The sequence below is a fragment of the Ambystoma mexicanum genome, chromosome 5q (assembly GCF_040938575.1).
Source record: "Ambystoma mexicanum isolate Mex_15411 chromosome 5q, UKY_AmexF1_1, whole genome shotgun sequence".
NCBI lineage: Eukaryota > Metazoa > Chordata > Amphibia > Caudata > Ambystomatidae > Ambystoma > Ambystoma mexicanum.
In genome coordinates, this window is record NC_090933.1 from 789,903,930 (window position 1) to 789,929,539 (window position 25,610).

The window sequence follows — 25,610 nt, forward strand, 5'->3', positions numbered from 1 at the left end:
TTAAGACACACACACCTAGATTTGAAAATCAAACACAGGAACAAAGATCAATGCAAAAAGTGGGGTGTTTGGTGGTAGGGGCACTGTAGTCCCAACAGGTTTGACCTTCCTGGAGTTCAGGCTGCTACACTGAAGGACTGTTACTAACGGTGCTGGTGCTTCATGGTTCCCATTGGACTCCACGGGAATGTAACTTAGTGTACTGACGCTGCATGTGATATTTTGGTAGCATCGGGATGTCCGGTGGCGGTAACAGAAATCTAGGGTTGCTGGAACTCTGCTGGCTACTGTGGCGTTTTACCAGCAACCCCGTAATGAGGCCCTATGACTAGTGCTGTTTTGGACATTATAAGATACAAGACAAAAATGGGTGTGTAATTTTTTTTTATAGCTAGCTTGTTTTAGTGCTGGTGATTTTAAGAAATAAGAGAAGTTCTGTGTTTTTGGTGCAATGTATTTGTAATGTGTTGCAATGTTCTTAAAGAATAGGGAAACTGTGGCCAAGTGAAAATGCAATGGCAGATTGTATTTGGAGCAGTATTTGGTGTCCTATAATAGTGGTTGGAAAAGAACAACAGTTTATATGTATGGTGAAGTGTTGTATATAGGTACTTTGGGCCCAATTCATGGAAATGTTTGCATGGTGCAAAGTGACTTTGCACTGCTGAAAAATGAGTTTGAACTGCCGACACAAACCTTGATTCCTGGAACTGTGCAAAGTGTATTTGTGCAGGGCAAAGTCAGTGCAAAGACATTTTTGCAATATAAAGTGACTTTGCACTGACTTTGCATTGCAAAAATACACTTTACACAGTTACATGAATCACGTTTTTTGTCAGCAGTGCAAAGTCACTTTTCAATAGTGTAAAGTCACTTTGAACTGTACAAAAAATTCCTTGAATCTGTGTCCTTACATTTAAGGTAGGTGGCAGTGTTTTTCGTGGTCCTTGGCCGCAGCCTCGAAAGCACTACAAACTGCTTTCACATGCAGATCAGTGTGTCGCAGTACAATCATAGTACTGTGATCCTTGAAAGGTAAGGGTTAAAAGTGTTCTGTATGGCCTGCAAGGCGGCTGAGGGGATGCTGTAACCCACAGGAGTAGCCTGTGCGGTAGCTGAAGCGGTTGAGGAAGATAGCGTTGTTGGATGTTAACCTGCTTCTCCCTGAGAAAGGAACAGACTTTCTCAGAACAACCAGGTGGTTGGATCTGGTGTGGCAGCACTTGGAGGTGGTCCCGTAGGAGTACTGCCCAGGTTGTCGGTGAATGAGTGCAACATAGTCAGTGTATTTCACCTTGGCAGGCAAAACCTTTGGTACACCCCCAACGGTGGTAAGAAACCACCACACTCATGACTCTTCAGGTGCTGGAGGTAAGCACTTCCTCTACCTCATTTTCCTTTTGCCTGTCATCCTCTTCTGCATCACCACACCTGTTCCCCCATCCAGACACTCCAGGTGGTTTTGGTGGTTGTGGTGGTAGACCCTGGGAAGGAGAAATGGCCATGACAGATGCCATTGGAGCAGGTTTTTCAAATGCTGCAAAGCAGATCTTCTCCTCGTGCTCTCTCCTGCATAGCCAGATTGAGAATGACTAAAAGTAATGGGTTGGTCCCTTCAGAGAAACCGCCTGCGACCTGTGCGACTGTTCACGCACTACTGAGTCAAAAATAGGCCTTGGAAAGTTGAAAAAGGTTGACAGAATTAAGGATGGGTCTAGCAGCTCTAGAAAGGTAAACTTTCACCTTGAAACATCCTAGATTACCTGGAAATGTGCTTTCAAACTGTCTGCGGTGACTGACACTGACTGCGGACACGCCATCATGCCACACGGGTGCGGTCACATGATGATGTCTGGGGAGCATCTGTATCGCTGATGGTTGTCACAGACTTTGGTTGTTGGGAACTGCAAGGCTCATGCAGGGGGATGTCCCAAACGGGTGCGCTGTCCGCGGACTAATTAAAAGTGCATCATGCGAGAACGGAAATGTCTGGATACGGCGCGATGTCTGCAGACACCCCATTTTGTAAGCGGACACACCAGACAGCCTAATAGTCCATGGATTATTAATTGGGGTTTTAAAAGAAAATAATTTATCACAGAGTAATATACAAATATTTATAGTAGAACACATTTATTTATTGATTAAAGGGATGGGGTATCGGAATGGGAAACATACATGGAAGGATTTGAATTTCTAGAAAGTCATCATCGGGGGAGTGAGGGAGAGAAGTTTCATCAAATGGTCTTTCATTTATATTTTGTGAATTCGATTGGTGTGACTGCCGGGGGCAACAGGGACAGGTGCAATTAGGACAGCGATAATCAACATTTTTAATAACATTATTCTTTACATAATTTAAATACTCTTAAAAGTCATTACTAAGTTCATCCAATTGTGCAGACAAGTTCATGATTGCATTGTGTACAGTTGGAGATTGGGATTGTCTTTGTGATTGTTGGGATTCTTCATGATTAATTTGTGGTGCAGTTTCTTCAAGTAAAGTATGTATTGTAAGAAAAGAAGAAATCATTATTTCAATGAGCTGGATATGCATTATATTATTTCTTTACATTGAAAGATGTATTGTTTACTATTAGATATTTCATCATCACTCATTTCTTCTTAGGGAAGGTTTTGTTCTAACCACTCAAGTGTTTGCCATTTCCGTCAAAATAAAAAAAAATGTCATATTTGCTTATGAGAAACGTTTATATAATGAATGGTAATAATGGATAAATACATACACTGTACTTACTATTTGGTGAGAGGTTGTTTTGCAAATAGCTGCTGGTGTATCTGAGCCTGTATGAAGAGTCGTACTGAACTGGTAATTTGAGGTGTACATTTATGGTTTGTGCTTGGTGCATTCCATAATATTGTGTGCTAATGAAATGTTGAATTGTACAAAAAGATATATTTGGATCTAGTAAATATAAGTACTGTTGTGGGTACACAACATTATGTTGTCCCCTGTGCGTCTGGGTTCTGTTGATGCCACCTGCTATCTGCAGACTTTCTAACTGTCCGCGGACTCTAGAGTTGCTACATTGAGGTTGAGTATAATATAAGGAACGTGTAGCAAAATAAGTATGCACTGGTAAAAACCTATGAAATTCAGTGAAAAAGCTTTGTTAGAGGGACATTATGGTTACAAGTAAAACCGAAAACACCCAGAAATCTGCTAGTTATGGTCATCCAAGCAACCATAACTCACAGCGCCACCAACGTGCATGGCTAAGACTAACACCCACAACATCAAAGATGACATCAGAAATGTCATTGATCACATGACTGATGACATCACATATCAAATTAATTCTGATGAAAAGTTTGCATAAGGGCTTATGTTTAAAATATTGGTAGCAATATATTAGTGATGATCGGGTGTGATCTAATTAACTACTTAATGTATTAAAACCTTTACTCATTTAAACAAAATGGTATATTGGAGTGTTCTTGTTAATAAAACAACCCAATAATATGTGCTCATAGGAAATAGGTGCAGCATACACCACAGAAGTAAAGCATTTTTAATCAGGTAATTTTGGTTAGTAAAATAATGAATGCTGCCTTATAAAAGTTTTGAGCGATATTAAACATGGAGTTAATAGCTAAGAATTGAAGACTTACTACATACTCGTGTAGTACAAACAATACATGTGAAGACCCACAATGCATACAAATCTTAAGCACATACAAGGACAATGCAGTAAGGAGGTAAGAAACCGCACCACCAAAAAATGACAATAACATTAGACTTCAGCATCATGTACACAAATAAAAGGTGTGTTTGTGGCTTGTTATTTCCAAATGTATGTGCACCATAAACTGAGGTCAAGTCCAAAGGAAAGTATCTTAAGAACATAAAACAAGGTCTAAATATGTAGCACAATTTGAATTTTAAAATTCTCTCTATCACTGAACAAAACCATGTGGCCTAGATATAGTAGTGAACAAAAACAAGTGGCCCAGATATGTGATGTCATCAGTGATGTCATCAAAGTCATTTGTGATGTCATCTTTGATGTCCTGGATGTTAGTCTTAGCAGTGCACAGTGGCAATGTGAGTTATGATTACTTAGGTTAACATAACTAGCAAATTTCTGACGGTTTTCCGTTTTACTTGTAACCATAACGTCCCTTTAACAATGTTTTTTCACTAAGTATATATATATACATATATATATTGTACAGGGCCTGCGGTAAGGGCCCTGTAGTATGGTTGAATGGCTCAACCCATAGGAAGAGCACATGTTGGGTGGCCTATGACTAAACCCCCCTCCCCCGGATGAATCCTCACAAAACATTTTGAAAAAAGAATATGGCCCTGTCTTTCAGATTGACTGCACAGAGATTTGTGAGGTTTAGTGAAGGGGGGCAAAGTTATAAGGGGTGACACTGAGGGGGTAATTCATAGAATTTAGCCCACAAGTGGCGCACGCAGCTGGCACACAGTGTGCGCGTGCGAATCTCTGCGCCAGCCGCGTGCGCTAAAATCCATTTCCGCGCACAGCGTATTCATGGATTCCAGCTACCAAAACCAGCCGTGGCGCACAGTGGTGCAGTGACCCTGCAGCAGCGCCAGTTACGCCCCCAAGAACACCCCTCGTGCAGGGAAAAGCCATCAAAATCCCCAATCCAGCGCAAAGGGCTGCGCTAACCCTGTACCAGCACGGCAAGCGGGGTACATGTATTACTGGGGTTCGCGGGAAGTTTCACACGCGATTGGCCCTGTGCGAGCGGGGTATGTGTATTTCAGGCGTGCGCAGGAAGTTTCACACGCGATTTCAGCAGGGTACGTGTATTACAGGGGTGCGCAGGAAGTTTCACACGCGATTTCAGCAGGGTACGTGTATTTCAGGGGTGCGCGGGAAGTTTCACACGCGATTTCAGCAGGGTACGTGTATTACAGGGTTGCGCAGGAAGTTTCACACGCGATTTCAGTAGGGTACGTGTATTTCAGGGGTGCGCTGGAAGTTTCATACGCGATTTCTGCAGGGTACGTGTATTTCAGGGGTGCGTGGGAAGTTTCACACGCGATTCCAGCAGGGTATGTGTATTTCAGGGGTGTGCGGGAAGTTTCACACGCAATTTTAGCAGGGTACGTGTATAACAGGGGTGCGTGGGAAGTTTCACACGCGATTTCAGCAGGGTACGTGTATTTCAGAGGTGCGCGGGAAGTTTCACACGCGATTTCAGCAGGGTACTTGTATTTTGGGGTGCCGGGGAGTCCTACACGTGATTTGGCAGTGTGGGTCCTCCCAGGTGTTCCCTGTACACCCTCCATGGCCCCTGCAGGCAGACCACACCACAGGGGAGTACCCTGCACCCCTGGTCATGTCCCGCAGGCCGCCCACCCAACATGGGCATGCCCCCAGCAAAGCCACATTTCTCCTTGCACTACTGATCACCAACTCATGTCCCCTTGCACTCCCACCCCCCAGCAGTGCAGGGCACCTGCCAGCAGGCCCCCACTCATGTCCCACTCATGTCCCCTTGCACCCCCACCCCCCAGCTGTGCGGGGCACCTGCCATCAGGCCCCCACTCATGTCCCCTTGCACCCCCTCCCCCCAGCAGTGCGGGGGCACCTGCTAGCAGGCCCCCACTCATGTCCCCTTGCACCCCCACCCCTAGCAGTGTGGGGCACCTGCCAGCAGGCCCCCACTCATGTCCCCTCGCACCCCCATCCCCCAGCAGTGTGGGGCACCTGCCAGCAGGCCCCCACTCATGTCCCCTTGCACCCCCACCCCCCAGCAGTGTGGGGCACCTGCCAGCAGGCCCTCACTCATGTCCCCTTGCACCACTAACCCCCAGCAGTGCAGGGCACCTGCCAGCAGGCCCCCACTCATGTCCCACTCATGTCCCCTTGCACCCCTACCCCCCAGCAGTGTGGGGCACCTGCCAGCAGGCCCCCACTCATGTACCCTTGCACCCCCACCCCCCAGCAGTGCGGGGCACCTGCCAGCAGGCCCCCACTCATGTCCCACTCATGTCCCCCTGCCCCCAGGTCATGACGATCCTCAATCATGGCCCTTATGGCCAGCCTCCCCAGCCCAAAGCCCCAACCAAGTATTGGATCTACCCACATAGAAAAGGCAATTACATGATACAACCCCAATGGCAAGTATGTAAATGAACACATGTCTGTCACACACACACACACACAATGGCTGCAGGTGAATGTGAAAACCCATATCATGACATGCATGAAACCAATGAGATAATACCACACATTGAAGTATGAAGAAAAAAATGTATTAAAAGCAACATGAATGGAATTAAAATCAAACAAACAACAATGGGAATAAAAAAAGAAAATCTGCATGTCCGTAAAATAATGAAAATCAAGAAATCATAATCCAAAGGAAAGCTGTCCCAAGTCACAGTCCAACAAAGCAAATCCAAGGGAAAAACAAAAGTGAAAACCATTGCTCCATGGGGAAATCCAAAAAAAAGAGATGAATCCAATAGTGAACTATATACAGGTGAACAATCCAGGGTCCATGATCCCAACTGAAGAAATGAAACCTATCAAAAATACTACCTAATGAAAAACTATATACAGAAACGTGGTGCATTGTCCAAGCGCAACCAAAATAAAGAAAAAAACAAAGGAAACCTAACACTATCTAACTATTTACAAGGGCAGCGGGCTAGTCTGACGGCTCACTTTTGGATGTCCCGGGCCAGGGCATCATCGAACTCCTGCTCAATGTCCCGGAGGCGGTCCTCTTCCATGGCCCCGAGGGTTCGCAGGGACGATGACAACTGGAACTCGAGGCCCCTGTGAATAGCCTCGAGGCACTCGGCCTGCCTCAGGGCCCTACGCATGGAGTTCTCCGCCCTGACCATCGTGAGCCGTGCCTCTTCTGCCCGCTGCCGCTCCGCATCTATCGCATGGCCCAACCGCTGCCAACGGAAGACACTTCCCGTCCAGGGTCCTCCTGCCCTCCGGCCGATGCCTGCCCCTCCGATGTTGATGGCCCCGAGCCATCATTGCTCCCACCTACAGCCTGCTCCTGCTGCTGCTGCTGCTGCTGTCCATGTGCCCTGTCCGATGGTGCCTCCACATCCTCCATCTGCTGGTCTCCAGTTGTGGTGTCCACCCCTGCTGGACTACCAACTCCCAACTGTGGCAGTGATCGGATCTCCGCCAAGCTGGCTGTGTTGGTCAGGCCAGGTCCACAGGGGGCCCTGGTGGAATCTAGGCCGGAAGACGATGTGGAGAACGACTGGCGCATAGCCCCCACAGAGGAGGAGAGGTCGGCCAGAGTGCGCGTCACATGTAGGAACCCTCTGACCAGGGCCCCTCCCAGCAGTGCCACGTCACAACGCTGCTCTTCGTGATGGCGTGCGTTCTCCACCCACGAAGAACGCACGTCATCACGAATGACAGGCATACGCAACGCGACACCCACCAGGACGGATCCCATATGGTCGCGGGACCCCTCGTCCCTCGTCCGCAGGTAGTGGAGAGGCATGTCACATGGCACTCTCCCCTACCTGCCGACGGGCCTGGGACGGGGCCTCCCTGCTGGTGCATGATGGTCCAGTCACAGGGTCAAGGACATCGACATGCACAGGCCCCTCCGCGGTGACCTGTGGCCCTGGACTGCACCACTTGCACCAGTGGTACTACCCCCACCAGGCCCCATGTGCGGCTCAGTAGCAGCTCCTCCTCCTCTGTGGAGACCACCAACCTGGATGTCTCCACACCGTCTTCCGCCATTGGAAGCCCCTGTGGGGGCTCACCCGGCCCTTCCGCCACAGTCGTTGAGGCAGACGCAGCACCAGCCCCCTCGCTCCCAGATGATGGTAATTCCTGGGAGGGTGGCTGGGCCTTGCGTCGCCGCCCAGTGGAGGCATCCCCGCCGCTTGCCTCCACAGCTCCATCTCCGCCCTCTTCTTCACTTGACACTGCGTAGAGGGAGACATAGAACACAAGTATCATGGGCACAGTACAAAATACCCTAGACAGGAAGCAATAACACATGAGTGGCACTGTCAAATGTCACTTCCATCCTGTCATTCCACAACACATTGGTGAATGCACACAACACACATGCAGAAACAGTCCGGGCGCCTGCAATCAACATCAACATCCATGTAGAAGGGCCCCTGGAAACCAAGATGTTGCCTTCAAAGTCACATGCATCCATGGCGTTTCAAAGTAACACACACACTTCTCAGGCACACACACACACATGTGCACCATACATGTACATGACATCAGCACCCATTCCTCACCCCCCCTCCATGTCCAGGAACAGATACAGCCATGCATTCATGTGTGCATTCCACATAGAGCTCCCCATGTTGCTTTAAGACACATGCACCAACCATGTGGCTCACACATAACTGGTCTCACATGCATGACCATGATGTCCCTACACACACACACATCCATACATGGCCTATGTCACACATACATGCAAGCATCAGACTACCACCACCCTGCAACATGCCCTGTCTCACACAGCAATGCTTGGTCACACACCGCTCAACTCCAGACGGGACTGCCTCCCAAGGAACTGGGAATGGAGCGCTGGGACTACGCGTTCCAGGACCCTCATCTGGATGGCACTCAGGCGTGCCCGGCCCCCCTCCACGAGGCGCCGGGCCTTGTGGAGGGTCCTGGACCTGAAGTCCTCCCAGCGCTTCTTGACGTGCTTGATGTCGCGGGTTGCTACCCCCTCCGCGTTGATGGCAACCACTACGTCGTTCCAGATCCTCTCCCGTCCTTCCTTGTTGGCGCGTGATGTTCCGAAGAGGGCATCATAATGCCCCAGGACATGCTCCACCAGGACACCAACTTCGGTGGCAGTGAAGCTGGTGGCCCTCTGCCTCTCTGGCTGGGGGTTGCCAGTGGTTCCAGATGGTGTAGTGCCCGACATGGCAACCCCAGAGGCAGGTGTGGGTGGGCAACTGGGTCCTGGGGCTGGGCTGTGGAGCGATGGTATCCCAGTCGGGAGTCTTCTGTTCCAGCAGGGGTGGACACAGCAACTGGACCCCTGCAGATGGCTGACGTGCAGGCACCAAATAGCAGGGCACGTGGGCAGCAGGCAGGCAGGCAGCAGCAGATGGCTGGTGGGAGCGTGCTCAGGGCTCTGGGGGGCAGGAAAATGGCCTTCTTGGCAGGAGCATGGTCTTCCATGTGTGTACGCGTGGCCAGCTTGATACGGAGTGATTTGGCACGTGAAAATCTTACACGTCAGCGTGTAATTCGAGGAAAGGCCCTCAGCGCGTAAGCGCGTCACCACATGTACGCGATATCATTGGACCTAAGGCCCTTAGCGCGTAAGAGCATCAGCACATGTACGCGATATCATTGGACCAAAGGCCCTTAGCGCGGAAGCGCGTATGTGACGTATTGTGCACGGGCGTTGCCCTTTCGCGTGTGAAACTTCCCGCGAACCCCGTAATACACATACCCTGCTGAAAACGTGGGTGAAACTGCACGCGAACCCCAGGAATACAAGTACCTTGCTGAAAACGCGGCTGAAACTGCACGCGAACCCCGTAATACACGTACACTGCTGAAAACACAGGTGAAACTGGACGCGAACCGCAGGAATACACGTACTCCGCTCAACTGGGCCCTTTCACGTGTAAAACTTCACGCTGCACCCCAGAACTACACGTACCCCGCTCGCTAGCACAGGCCAACATTCCTGGGGTACGCGTGAAGTTTCACCCGCGATAGGCCCTGTGCGAGTGGGGTACGTGTATTTAAGGGGTTCGCGGGAAGTTTCACACACGATTTAGCTGTCAGAGCGGGGTACGTGAATTTCGGGGGAGCGCAGGGAATCCTACACGTGAATTGGCAGTGTGGGTCCTCCCAGCTGTTCCCTCTACACCCTCCACGGCCCCTGCAGGCAGACCACACCACAGGGGACTACCCTGCACCCCTGGTCATGTCCCGCAGGCAGCCCATCCACCATGGCCCTGCACCACAGACAAGCCACCTGTCCGCTTGCACCACTGATCACCAACTCATGTCCCCTTGCACCCACTCCCCCCAAGCAATGCAGGGCACCTTCCAGCAGGCCCCCACTCATGTCCCCTTGCACACCCACCGCCCAGCAGTGCAGGGTACCTGCCAGCAGGCCCCCACTCATGTCCCACTCATGACCCCCTGCACCCCCACCCCCCAGCAGTGCAGGGCACCTGGCAACAGGCCCCCACTCATGTCCCCTTGCACCCCCACCCCCCAGCAGTTCAGGGCACCTGCCAGCAGGCCCGACACATGTCCCACTCATGCCCCCCTGCACCCCCACCCCCCAGCAGTGCGGGGCACCTGCCAGCAGGCCCCCACTCATGTCCCCTTGCACACCCACACCCCAGCAGGGCGGGGCACCTGCCAGCAGGCCCCCATTCATGTTCCCTTGCACACCCATCCCCAGCAGTGTGGGGCACCTGCCAGCAGGCCCCAACACATGTCCCACTCATGTCCCCCTGCACACCCACCCCCCAGCAGTGCGGGGCACCTGCCAGCAGGCCCCGACACATGTCCCACTCATGTCCCCCTGCACCCCCACCTCCCAGCAGTGCGGGGCACCTGCCAGCAGGCCCCCACTCATGTCCCCTTGCACACTGTCATGATCACCGCCAAAACTCCCAATTGCCATTCCAAGAAAACCTGGTCCAGGGCATATCATTCCTGGATTAAGGGCAGACTCAATAATGATTAAGCAAGCGAGGAGTCACTTCCTGTCTTCCTAACATGGCCGCCTCCTAATTCCCAGAGGTTACAGTGTAGGTCTAGTCATCTCCACTCTTTCCCTATTTAAGCCCCACCCCTTGAGTGCTCAGCGCTTCGCGTCTTTTCTGGCTCGGCAGTTAACGCTTATCGCGGTCCGCTGTGTCAGGAGATTAGCAGCTATATTCTTTCCACAGTTCCACAGTATCCAAGTCCTTGTATTTTTCCCGTTCTTGTTAGTTTAATTCAGGCGTCCTAGTGAGATTTTCAGTTCCCAGTGTTTTAGTCTGGAGTTCTGTTAGTCAGCTGTTTCCTGTCATCGTTGCCACGGCATTTCTCCAGGTGGTCTGTGAAGTGCGTAGCAGCATACGGAGCTAATTTCAGTCACGGTACTTATTTCGCAGCAAGTATATTCGTACATTTGGCAGCCCAGCAAAACTGTTTATGCTCTGAGGTGGTTATTTAACAGTATGGTGGAATGTTAGTACGAGTGTGCAAACATTGCAGAGTAGTCTTTTAGCTCCGTTTGTTGAACTCTGTTACATGCATTAAGCGCTCTCAACCAGATTCCTGAAACTTCTCTCAGAAGAATTTGTAGCATTCCTCCGCATTATCCTCTGTATTAGAATTCATTTCAGGAACATTGGGTAGAGAGAAATAAGGTTCTGCTTTCTAACCTTTTTCATATTGTCAAGTGGCATTTACCTAAAATTGGGCATTTTCTTCCGAGTATTGTTTTTGACCTGTGTAGTACTTGGTGGCGCTTCATTATTGTTGCGGTTCCTATTTTCGGTGTCCTCAGGGTAGATTACCATCTTAACATACTACTCAAATTTTACCCTCCACTCCTCTCCACAGTAGTTTCAGTATTCCTTGTGCCCGTTCCTTTATTCACCATCACTACCACACACAAACCCTTAGTTTCTTCATTGCCCATTCTTCAGAACAAGCGCCCCTGAACAGATGCAGGATGGAGAGCTCACCATAAAAAAGCAGAAGGTAAATAGGAAGAATGTTTATCATATATTCTCACATTGAGTCAGTGACCATCATTTTCTCCTGAAAAAATTTGAATCCTTGTTCTAAGAGGAGCCTTCTGTGTTTTAATAGGAATTCCGTTGCAGTAGGGAGGCCTCTAATTAGAAGCAACGTCGCTCTCTAAGAAGAGTCCTTGCGGTGTTCCTGCAGAGTTCAGGTAAGCGTTACACACACCCACCGCCCAGCAGTGCGGGGCACCTGCCAGGCCCTGACACATGTCCCGCTCATGTCCCCCTGCACCCCGACCCCCCAGCAGTGCGGGGCACCTGCCAGCAGGCCCCCACTCATGTCCCCTTGCACCCCCACCCCCCAGCAGTGCGGGGCATCTGCCAGCAGGCCCCCACTCATGTCCCCTTGCGCACCCACCCCCCAGCAGTGCGGGGCACCTGCCAGCAGGCCCCCACTCATGTCCCACTCATGTCCCCCTGCATCCCCACCCCCCAGCAGTGCGGGGCACCTGCCAGCAGGCTCCCACTCATGTCCCCTTGCACACCCACCCCCAGCAGTGCGGGGCACCTGCCAGCAGGCCCCCAGTCATGACCCACTCATGTCCCCCGGCACCCCCACCCCCCAGCAGTGCCGGGCACCTGCCAGCAGGCCCCCACTCATGTCCCCTTGCACACCCACCCCCCAGCAGTGCGGGGCACCTGCCAGCAGGCCCCCACTCATGTCCCTTTCATGTCCCCCTGCACCCCCACCCCCCAGCAGTGCGGAGCACCTGCCAGCAGGCCCCAACACATGTCCCCCAGCCAACACGTCATCACAATCTAGATCCCTGGCCCTTATGGGCAGCCTCCACATGCCAAACACCCACCCAAGTATTGCATCCACCCACTTAGAAATGCCAATTACATGATACAACCCCAATGGCAAGTATCTAAATGAACACATGTCCGTCACATACACACAATGGGTGCAAGTGAATGTCAAAACCCATATCATGACATGCATGAAACCAATGAGATGATACCACACATCGAAGTTGGATGAAAAAAATGTATTAAAAGCAACATGAATGGAATTAAAATCAAACAAACGACAATGGAAATTAAAAAAGAAAAGCTGCATGTCTGTAAAATAATGAAAAACAACAAATCATAATCCAAAGGAAAGGTGTCCAAAGTCACAGTTCCAAAAATGAAATCCAAGGGCAAAACAGTGAAAACCATTGCTCCATGGGGAAATCCAAAGACAAAAGTAGAATCCAACAGTGAACTATATACAGATGAACAATCCAGGGTCCATGATCCCAAATGAAGAAATGAAACCTATCAAAAACTCTTACCTAATAAAAAAACTATATGCAAAAATGTGGCCCATTGTCCTAAAGGTCCAAAATAAAGAAAAAACCAAAGGAAACCTAATACTATCCAACTATTTACAAGGGTAGTGGGCAAGTCCAACGGCTCACATGTTGATGTCCCGGGCCAGGGCATCGTCGAACTCCTGCTCGATGTCCCGGAGACGGTCCTCTTCCATGGCCCTGAGGGTTCGCAGGGACGATGACATCTGGAACACCAGGTCCCTGCGAATGTCCTCAATGCACTCGGCCCGCCTCAGGGCCCTACGAATTGAGTTCTCCGCCCTGACCATCGTGAGCCGTGCCTCTTCCGCCTGCTGCCGCTCCGCATCTATCGCATGGCCCAACCACTGCCACATGGAAGACACTTCCCGTCCAGGGTCCTCCTGCCCTGTGGCCGATGCCTGCCCCTCCGATGATGAAGGCCCCGAGCCATCATGGCTCCCACCTTGTTGCTGCTGCTGCTGTGCTGCTGCCTGTGCCCTGGCTCCTGTTGCCTGCACATCCTCCTCCAGCTGGGGTGCAGTTTTGGAGGTGGCCACCCCTGCTGGACGTCCGACTCCCGACTGTGGCAGGGATCTGTTGTCCACCAGCCTGGCCGCAGGGTCAGAGGCAGCTCCACAAGGCACCCAGGTGATACATGGGTGGGAAGATGGCATGGAGGATGACTGGGGCATAGGGGGTACAGTTGAGGAGGGGGTCGGAACAAGGTCCAGGAAACGGAGGAATCCGGCCCTGGTGAGCTGTCCCAGTGGGTCACCGAGGTCAACGAGCCATGCGAGAAGACGTGCAGTCTCCTCATGAAAAGACTGCAGGTCACCTCGCATGGCACATTGACGCAACGTCACCCCACCCATGACAGGCTCAACCTGGTGCCGGATAGCCACATCCACAGGGAGAGGAAGAGGAAGCCCAGTTGGTGTAAGCCAATCCCCTCCCTGATAACGGGTCTGGACGTAGGCATCCCTGCTGGTTCAAGATGATGCAGTGACATGATCAGGGACAGGATTGCACACAGGCACCTCCGCGGTGGCCTGTGCTGCCTCCTGTCCCTGGTCCTGCACTGCACCACTAGCACCAGTGGAATCCCCACCTCCAGACCCCGTCTCTGTCGCTTGCACAGCCTCCTCTACCAAACCCCCCACCAACCTGGATGACTCCATGCCATCTTCCTCCGTTGGGCCCTGTGGGGTCTTAGCTGCCCCTTCTGCTGCCGAGGAATCCAACTCCGACTTCCGCCTCTTGGACCTCCCCTCGGCAGCTGCGGCCTGGATCACGGCACCGGACTCCTCACTCCCCGACGAGATGACAACCTGGGAGGGGAGCCGGGCCTTGCGTCTCCGGCTGGCGGTGCGATCCCTGCCGCTGTACTCCACAGCACCTTCTCCGCCCTCTTCATCAGTTGACGCTGCAGACAGGGAGAAATAAAACACAGGCATCAGGGCACTGTACAATGGACTCATACACACATGACAGTTCCACATGAGTGGCATTGTCAAACTTCAGACATGGCATCACAATCCCCAACACACATTTCATTTTGACTCACACACATGAGCTATTCCGCAGCCATATTGCAACATGCCAGCACCATCCATACACATACAACAGCATGAGCAGCCAAAGGTTAGCCAGACATCACATGAAACACAGGGAGTACACTACACATGCACACAAGCCACCACTCTTACATGCATGTGTACACCTCCGCCAACTGTCGCAGTGTTGAGATCGACATCCATGTCACATCTGCAAATCAGTTTTCCACATATCAGTGTCACATGCATCCATGTTGCATCACTGTTGCACCCTTGTCAAATAGACACACATGCACATGTACACGGTGCACATACATGCAGCTGGAAGCAACATCCATGTGTGACACCACAACCATGCCAACTGACATACACAGTAATCCAAACATGTGTGCTCACACATCTGCATTTGGCTTGCATGCTTACCCACACATACACCATCCATGTGTCTCACACATGAAAGGACTTGCATGTGTCTGCCTCACAGACCTGTACATACACATCCATACATGCCCCTAGAAAAACACATGCACAACCTGCACACTACTGGCACACCACCACACGCACAGCTTCCAATCAGTATGCATATACACTTACCGATCGACTCCAGACTCTCCGGGTCTGCCTCTCATTATCCGTCTGCAGCTGGAGAGGACAGGAGCCCCCTCCCTCATCCACTACACCAGCCTCCAGCGTCTAGCCAAGACCCTGCCCCTGGAATTTGGGAACCATCACATGCTGCCTAATGAATCCGCACCGTACCTGATGCAATGAGATTCCTCCGACGCCATCCACCCCAACGCCATCCATCCGATGTGAAAAGCATCCAAAAGCCCCCAATGCATGCGGTAGGAATCGCGCTCCGAACACGCTCTTCCATTCAAAATGGCCACCGCTCACTCGGTTGAGCCAGCGTCTCGTTGCTAAGCAACGCTCCCGGCATATCCATCCCGACGCACATCCGCCGACAAGGTGGAAGCCGGCCCTCCACTGTGAAGGCCCGCAGTGTAAAGGCCCTGTTTTGCCCCTGTGAGGCATTATCTGTCTGCAGCTGGAGAGGGCAGGAGCCCCCTCCCTCATCCACTACACCAGCCTCCAGCGTCTAGCCAAGACCCTGCCCCTGGAATTTGGGCACCATCACGTGCTGCCTAATGAATCCGCACCGTACCTGATGTAACGAGATCCCTCCGACACCATCCACCCCAACGCCATCCATCCGATGTGAAAAAAAAGCTCCCGATGCATGCAGTAGGAATCGCGCTCCAAACACGCTCTTCCATTCGAAATGGCCGCCGCTCTCTCGGATGAGCCAGCGTCTTGTTGCTAAGCAACGCTCCCGGCATATCCATCCCGACGCACATCCGCCGGCAAGGCGGAAGCCGGCCCTCCACTGTGAAGGCCCTGTTTTGCCCCTGTGAGGCATTATCCGTCTGCAGCTGGAGAGGGCAGGAGCCCCCTCCCTCATCCACTACACCAGCCTCCAGCGTCTAGCCAAGACCCTGCCCCTGGAATTTTGGTACCATCACGTGCTGCCTAATGAATCCGCACCATACCTGATGCAACGAGATCCCTCCGACGCCATCCACCCCAACGCCATCCATCCGATGTGAAAAGCATCCAAAAGCTCCCGATGCATGCGGTAGGAATCGCACTCCGAACATGCTCTTCCATTCAAAATGGCCGCCGCTCTCTCGGCTGAGCCAGCGTCTCGTTGCTAAGCAACGCTCCCGGCATATCCATCCCGACGCACATCCGCCGGCAAGGCGGAAGCCGGCCCTCCACTGTGAAGGCCTGCAGTGTAAAGGCCCTGTTTTGCCCCTGTGAGGCATTATCCGTCTGCAGCTGGAGAGGGCAGGAGCCCCCTCCCTCATCCACTACACCAGCCTCCAGCGTCTAGCCAAGACCCTGCCCCTGGAATTTGGGCACCATCACATGCTGCCTACTGAATCCGCACCGTACCTGATGCAACGAGATCCCTCTGACGCCATCCACCCCAACGGCATCCATCCGATGTGAAAAGCATCCAAAAGCTCCCGATGCATGCGGTAGGAATCGCGCTCCGAACACGCTCTTCCATTTAAAATGGCCGCCGCTCTCTCGGCTGAGCCAGCGTCTCGTTGCTAAGCAACACTCCCGGCATATCCATCCCGACGCACATCCGCCGGCAAGGCAGAAGCAGGCCCTCCACTGTGAAGGCCCGCTGTGTAAAGGCCCTGTTTTGCCCCTGTTATGCGCATGGTTGCGCTCGGTCGCAGGAGCCCCCAGATTAACAACAAGTATCGCTCCCATGAGGACACACCATGTCTAGAGAGGACCTCGCTTGCATACTTAACCTAGCGTCTATAGCTAGCTGACACTACGCATCTGCAGGCAGACATGCCTGTCTCAGATGGGCCTGAACATCACAAATAAAGGTAACTTGTAACATTCTTTTTTTTTAAACTTTGGTTTTATTAACATTTTCTTAAACAAACTTTAGGGCACCAAGCATATTCACATGAAATCAAGTGACAGGCCCAGAGGCCTCCGCCCCCCTACCCCCACCACCCCAATACAATCCCACCCCCCTAACAAAAATAAACCCTCCGCGGGGCTTTGTGATGCAAGCTTTCTTAGTCTGGAGCTTGGAAGCGAGCATGAGCGTTGACTTCTAGTATGGCTGTTTTCCGTCTGCCGATTCCCGGGCCATGGGCGCCCAACCCATTCCCAATTCCACGTTACGGATCAATGGACATCCCATCCCCAGGTCTGTTGCACCCCGTACCAGTTCGCTTGGAAGGAGGCCGAGACATTGTTTACCATTGCCGTCAGTTTGTCCATCAAGAACATATTTTTGACCTTCTGTAGCCATTCCATCTTGGAGGGAGTTTCTGGGCTCTTCCACTTTTGGGCGAGGGCAACCCTTCCCGCTCGTAGCATTGTTTCCCACATTCTAGGGCACCTCAATGTATCCGTGTCCTCTGGGGAGAGGCCCAGCAGCATAGTCAGAGGGTTCTGGGAGAGCAGTTCCTCAGAGATTTCAGCGATCCAGCCCCTTACCTCCTCCCAATATGCCTGTACCTTCGGGGAGTGCCACCACATGTGTGCCCTCGAACCAACCTGGTCGCAACCCCTTGGGCATGCTGGGGATACACCTGGGAACATTTTTCACAACTTTGCAGGGTCTCTGTGCCATCCCTGGAGGATTTTAAAGTTATGTTCCATATCCGCGGTAAATAAGTTCCCGTGGAAGGCTATTTTAAATATCCTGGACCAGGCGTCCTCTGAAATCTCTTCCCCTGCCAACTCGTTCCAAAAAGAGCGGAACCGCCTCCTTTCCCCCAAATTGACAGTGTTCAAAATTTTATACATCCCTGAAACCGCCCCCTTCCTGGAGGACGCTGTGTCAAGAAACTTCTCAAAGGGGGTCAGTTGTCTCTTCAAATCTTGGTCCCAGGCCTGGTCACATAGGATGCCCTTCAAGCGGAGATATTCAAAAATGGATAGTGACCCCTGACCAAGAGCATCCCTCAATTCCTCGTATGGTAGGAATTCTCCTTCCCTGAGCATCTGCCCTGCCCATTCCATCCCCGAGTCGGACCAGTACTGTGCACAGCAGAACCCCCTACTGCCCAGCTTGAGGGGTTGGCCCCATAGAGAGGACATCGGGGACGGCCATGACATTAAGTGTGCTGTCTGGGGGCCCTCCCGCCAGATCGCCCAGAGAACGCCCAATGTTGGGTGGGACTTCAATCTGTTCGGAATAAATTTTCGCGGGGACCATAGGGACGACCGCGGGAAGAGAGGTAAAGAGATACAATAACCGTGGAAGAATGTTCATCTTGACTGTCGTCATGCGGCCATTCCAGGACAGAATCATGGAGCCCCATCTTCTCAGGTCTGCCGTAATCCCCACCATCACAGGGTCGTAATTCATAGAGGCAAGATTGGAAAGGTCCCTGGGGAGGAGAACACCTAGGTATCGGATAGCGATTTTCCCCACTGTTATCCCCTCCAACCTGTCCAGGGAGTCCAAACCCGGGTCTAGTGTTCTCATGGGGAGGAGGACCGATTTGAATGCCTTAATTTTGAGCCCCGAGAAGCGCCCAAATGAGGCCATCAGAGACAAGAGGGGGGGAAGCGAGAGCCGCGGGTCCACCAGGTAGGCCAGGATATCATCTGCGAACAGGGATAGCTTAAATTCCACCTCACCTCTCTTAATCCCCTTGATATCTCTATGAGCTCTGACTGCGATGGCCAGGGGTTCCATTGCAAGAACATAAATTAGGGGGGAAAGCGGACATCCCTGCCTGGTTCCCCGCGAGAGGGAGAACGGGTCCGATAGCCTGCCGTTCACCTGAACCCTAGCCTTCGGGGCCCTGTATAGTGCAGCCACCCAGTCCCGGATCTGTGGCCCAAAGCCCATTCTCTGGAGGGTGAGTGCCATGAATCTCTATTCGACCCTGTCGAACACCTTTTCAGAGTCCAAGGATATCACGCTCGCGTCAAGATCAGACCTCTGGGCATGGTGGAACAAATCTATAGTTTTTTGGATGTTGTCTGAGCCCTGATGACCTCCTATGAAACCCACTTGGTCTCCGTTAACTAGTTTTGGCAGGACCCCCTCTATCCGCCTCCCAATCACCTTAGCCAGGATCTTCACGTCAGTATTCAACAAAGATATCGGGTGGTAGGAGGCACACTCCGAGGGGTCCCTACCATCCTTGGGGAGCACCACTATGATCGCCTCCATCATGGAGTCCGGGAGAGACCCTCCCTCCAACACTGCGTTGAACACCTTTACCAGGTACGGAGCCAGGGTAGAACAGAACCTTTTGTAGAAGGATACTGAGTAGCCATCCTCACCCGGGGAGGTACCCCCCTTCATGCCGCTAATCACTCGCTCCACCTCATCCTCGGTCACCGGGCCCTCCAACCCCTCCGCCATCTCCCTGGAAAGGGCTGGGATCTGTATAGAATCTAGAAACCCCTCGATTTCCTCCTCATCCCCGTTATATTCGGACGAGTATAGTTTGTCGTAATATCTGCGGAATGCCTCTCCTATGTGGGATGCATCATGGCCTAATTTCCCCTCCTCATTTTTAACTGCTCTCACAATTTTGCTTCTCTGGACCTCTCGCAGCTTCCAGGCTAAGATCCTGTCCGCCCTGTCCCCCTTCTCATAGTACCTCTGTCTGACCAGCTGGAGACTTCTCGGTTTTTTGGAGGAGGAGTTCCTTCAACTGGAGCCTGTAATCGGCCAGGGCGGCTATCCTGTCACAGTCTAAGGGCTCCGCAGGGGAACCCCCTGGTTGGAATTGGGCAATTTTCTCCCTCAGGCACCTTTCCTGGATGGCCCTTACCCTTTTTTCCCGGGCTCCTATTTTGATCAGGACTCCTCGCAAGGTGGCCTTGAAGGCGTCCCAAAGGGTGTGTAGACCTACCTCCCCATTGTCATTAAACGCAAAAAATTCAGTGATGGCCTCAATTACCTCCTGCTCTAGTACCTCATCTTTTAGTAGAAAGTCATTACACTTCCATCTCCCCCCGCGGTCACTCAGCCCTTCCCTCGCTATAGTAATTCTGACTAGGTTGTGGTCAGACCAGGGGACCGGCTCAACCCTGTAGCCAGATATAAATGGGAACAGGGACTCATCCACCAAGATGTAGTCTATTCTGGAAAACGATGTGTGGATTGCTGAGTAGCACATAAAGGAGGGGGTCTCGGATCTGGGGGTTGGGACCGTATCCACCAAGCCTAGTTCTGAATTAACCCTCTGGAAGGTTCGGGCCATGATTTCATCCGCTGCCCTGGGGATCTGGAGGCCTGTTCGTTTCCTGTCCCGGATTGGGTCCAGGACCATATTAAAATCCCCTCCCACCACCACCGTACTGTGAACAAAAAGTTTTAGTTTTTCCCTCATCACCTCCCAGAACTTTGCTTGGCCTTCGTTTGGACCGTAGAAGGCCGCCAGGGTGAGTGGGGCCCCCTGCAGGGCTCCCCGAACTAGCAGATAGCGGCCCCCTGGGTCTTTCAATATGGTTTCTTTTTCGAAGTTGACTCCTCTAGCTAATAGTATAGCCACTCCTCGTTTCTTTCCCTTGTGGGAAGCGCTGAAGACCTCCCCAATCCCACCACCCCGCAATTTGGGTTCCTTCCCCAGAGGCCAATGGGTCTCTTGCAAGAAGAGGATGTCGAGCTTGGCTCTTCGGAACTCCCTACTAACCAGGGATCTTTTCGTGGGGGAATTTAAGCCCCGAACATTGAGGGAGCCCACACCCAGGGCAGGCAGACTCTCAGCCATGATCTAAGTAATCTTCCCTCCCGGTCAACAAATCTGTAATGCTCATTCCCGGATGCTCCTTGAATTGTGCTCTGAACTCCCCTCCTCCCCCCTCACTTCCACCCCGGGCGGGCATGTAACAAAACCCCAACTGCCCCCCTACCCCAACTCCAAACTGAACCCCCTCAACTTTTGTGTACCCCCTCCCCCCTCCCCGGCGTCCAGCCAAATAGTTCCGCCAACACTGGCTTTTGGCCGAACCACCAGCCTGCCCCCTGTGGCCAGGCTAATCGCCCTTGAAGCTGAACCTCTTGACCCCCCAAACCCTCCCACGGCTGCATTCCTTTTGTGAGACCCATATACTTGCTGTTCGTGGGGATGCAGTTAAAGAGTCACCCTCCGACTCCTCCAAATGCCATTTTAGATCATAACAGTTCGAGTCCGTTCTCAGTCCTCGGAATCGTTCCGACCGCCTTCCTTTGCTGGAGATGGGGTGTTCATTTTCCTAAATTTCCACGTCCTGGTTCTCTTTCTCCTGTCCCTCGACGGGCCGGGGTCACCGGGTCCGCCCCCCCTGGGTCCGAAGGGCCCCTCCGGGGGTTCGTGTCCACCACGTATTCCTGGATCGCACCGCGGATGTCTTCTTCTGTGATCAGGGTCGATCTTTGGCCCATGTATTCGAATGTCAGGGAGAAGGGATAGCCCCATCTGTAGCGTATCCCTTTTTCCTTTAGCAGCTGCGTGAGGGGGAGGCACATTCTCCGCTTAGCCAACGTGTATGCAGAGAGGTCCTGGTATATGGAGACCTGGGCATTATTATAGGTGATTTCTCGGGCCTTCCTGGCCTCCTCCAGCACTTTAGTCTTTTCCGAGTAGTAGTGGAACCGGACCAAGATCGAACGGGGGCCCCCCGCTCTGCCCCCCGCTCTGTGCACTCTGTCGAATGTAGGCTCTGTAGTCATCTCCTCCGCAAACAGGAGAGTAATGATGTCCCGCACTGCTCTGGTGACGTCCCTCTCCGTTTCCCCCTCCATTTCGGGCACCCCGAAAATCCTGAGGTTGTTCCTCCTCTCACTATTTTCAAAATCGTCCATCTGGCGGGCTCTCTCCTCGTCCCTCTTTTCCAGGGCTTATAGCCTCATGTTGAGTTGAATCTCTTGGGGTGCCGAGGTTGTCTGCTGCATCTCGACCTGAAGCAATCTGTCTTCAATATTATCCACCCTTTGGTCCATTTTTTCAAACTTCTGTGCAATATTAGAACGCATGTCCCTGATTTCTTGTAAAATTGAGGCGAAGCCCCTTTCCATGGCTGAGGAGGAGGGCGCTGTGTCTTCCGACTGGGCCATGGTTCTTTTCAGACTTGTACTTTTGTCATCTTTTTTGCCCTCCTGGAAGCGATATTCCTGCAGGGACTCCCGCCAGCTCATCAGGTGCCTTCCCGTGGTCCACTGTCTGGGCCTCAATGTCCCTGGCGGGGAGGTGGAACCGCTCTCCTGGGGACGTCCGCGGCGGGGCCCCCGAGACCGAGGGACCGTCCACTGGGGCAGACCCGTCCCGGCTCCAGCCGGGGTTGTAGAACGTTGCGGGGGGGGCCTCACACCCCGTCCAAACTCCCCGTGGGGGGTCGGGCCTTTGCTGGGTATCCCTTGGAGGGACGCCGGGGACCCGGTAGACTGTAGGGCTAGTTTCGTGGGCTTCTTTGAATCTGCAGGGGGGGGAGGGCGATCTAGAACCAGCGCCCGACCAATGGTGGCCTAGCTGTTTGTCCATGGCTTTTTTTCTCCCCTTTTTCCTTTTGTTTCCCCCCTCCTGGGGGGGGTGGGGAGCCACCCCAGGGCGGGCACACGCCCCACCTTCAACAGGCGGGGGCCTCACACCCAGGTAACCCCCCTGTCTGATGGTGCTAATGGGTTGGGTGGGGTGGGGGGGCGGCTCATACCTCCGGTGTGTTCCAGGGGTCCGCACACCTGCGGGGAGCAGACCCTGGGCCTCCTCTGGTTCTGCTGCCTTCTTCTTTCGTTGGGCTGTGGCAGCCCGCGTTTGAAGATCCAGGGGGGAGGGGGGCCTCCCACCCCGACTCGCTCCGTCAGCCTCGGTCAATCCTCGTGGGCCGGGGGGGAGGCACAGGTACCCAGAGCCCGCATCGGGCCTCTGGACTCTGGGTGGGTCCCACCGTCCTCTGTTCGAGGGAAAGTCCCTGGGCGTATTCCGCCAGGCCGGGGTGAAGCGTGCGGAGAGGAGGGAGCGCATCTCCCGGACCACGGTGGTGTCTTCGGGCCGCCGCAGACCCGGTCCCCGCACCCGGTCAGGGAAAAAAGCTAGTCGAGGGGGGGGCGGGCCGGGCTATGGGCCCGCCAGGATGCGAGAGGGGCCCACCTCTCCTCCGTCTCCGTGGCCTTCCGGGCTGCGCTCCTCACCCAGTGCGGGGAGTCCCGGGTCCCGATCTTCCGCTTCCTGTGGACCTCGGATGCCGCTCTTTCGCCCGGGAGGTGCTCAGGGGGGGCGCCCGGCGGAATTGTTGGGGTGGGCCCACCGGGGGGCTTTGGGGGTATGCTCAATCCCTTACCGAAGCCCGGTCACGGCGGGAGCTACGCACTCAGGCAGCCATTGCCTGTGCGCCCCCTGGTGGCCTCCAACTTGTAACATTCTTACGCGCGGCCAATACCGCTCTATCATTACGGCTCGTGCACCTTGATTGTGTTGTACCTCTTGGTCGCTAACAGACCACACTCACTGTGTTGTGCCTTGGTCGCTACTAGACCATATTGATTGTGTTGTACCTCTTGGTCGCTAACAGACCACACTCACTGTGTTGTGCCTTGGTCGCTACTAGACCATATTGATTGTGTTGTACCTTTTGGTCGCTAACAGACCACACTCACTGTGTTGTGCCTTTGGTCGTTACTAGACCATATTGATTGTGTTGTACCTCTTGGTCGCTAACAGACCACACTCACTGTGTTGTGCCTTTGGTCGCTACTAGACCATATTGATTGTGTTGTACCTCTTGGTCGCTAATAGACCACACTCACTGTGTTGTGCCTTGGTCGCTACTAGACCATATTGATTGTGTTGTACCTCTTGGTCGCTAACAGACCACACTCACTGTGTTGTGACTTTGGTCGCTACTAGACCATATTGATTGTGTTGCACCTCTTGGTCGCTAACAGACCATACTCACTGTATTGTGCCTTTGGTCGCTATTAGACCACCTTGATTGTGTTGTGCCCCTGGTTGTTAGCCAGATACTACCCAAATCCATACTCAAACTATGCCAGCCTGGCTAATACTCATCATGTTCCCCTTCTACATTATGCCCGACTGCACACCTTGTAGCAGAAATAGCTATATCCCATTCAGCAATGGACTCGCTAAGCTTGGCTGTCCTAGACATCACCCCATTCCCTGCCCAACACCCTTCCTACCTTCCCTACCTCCTTTCCCCACAGCGCATCCTCAGACCTTAGTACTAAAATGAGCATTACTCTAGGTAACACCCCACTCAACCTCGCTACAGATGACCACTCTGACAACATCCAGAACCTGCGCAGTTCGATTGAACACTACCCTGCAGCCTACCCCAACCTCATGACCCGTAACGATAGACTAGGTTGTAGGCTCCCTACCCTACTTAGCAAAATGACCACAAATCATATTACTAAAATCACCAATAAAAACACCATTGCAAACTCTGTGCCACTTAAAGGAGCATTACTCAATGTTAGATCTCTTGTGGCCCACCCTACGGAAATTGCAGACATCATCTGCTCAGCAGACCTGGATTTCCTCGCCACCACAGACACCTGGCTCCATACTGCAGCAGGCCCCTCTCTATCTCTCGCAGTTCCAGACAACTACTCCATCCTCAGGGCCGACAGACCGGATGCCCGGGGAGGAGGTGTAGCTCTCATTTTCAAATCCTCGCTTGACATTAGATCTGTGACCTCCCCTCCTTTAAAGTCCTGCGAATATATATCCATTAAAATTCAAACTTCCCCCAAGAATTCCATCACCTTGGACCTATTATACAGACCCTCTGGGCACATAGGTTCATTCGTGGAAGACATAACCTCCCTCATAGCCGAAAAATCCAAACCTCTATCACAGAATATTATTCTCTGTGACTTTAACCAGGGTTACAATGACCCCCATGACACTCCAGCATCTTCCCTTGCCAATGTACTTGGTGAACACAACTACACTCAACTTAACACCTTACCCACACATCAAAAAGGCAGAACCCTAGACTGGCTCGCTGCACACAACTGAAACATCATCTGTAGGGACCCACAACCACTGATATGGACCGACCACTTCCTACTCTCATTTGACATCAGTACTAATAACCCCCTCCACAAACAACACCCACCTGCACCAGCATGCCTGACGAGAAACAAATGGAACATCACTGCTGAAGCCCTCATCCCACTAGTTCTACCCACCCTTAACATGATCCCTAACACATCAGACCCTAACCTACTAGTAGACACCTACAATAACGCCATGACCAATGCAATTGACCGTGTTGCCCCACTAAAATTATGTAAAAGTAAATCTAAAGCACACCTCAATTCCTGGTATACTCCAGAACTCAAAATATTAAGAAAAAATTAGTTAAAAATGGAAACCCTTTGGAAAAAGAATCTATCAGCGGAACATAAAGTCAATCTTATAAATGCATCCTCCCTTTATAAAAAAAAGAAATTATTCGCACAAAAAAGGAAGCCTACAACACAGGAATAAGCAATGCTAGCTCCAGTACAAAAGAACT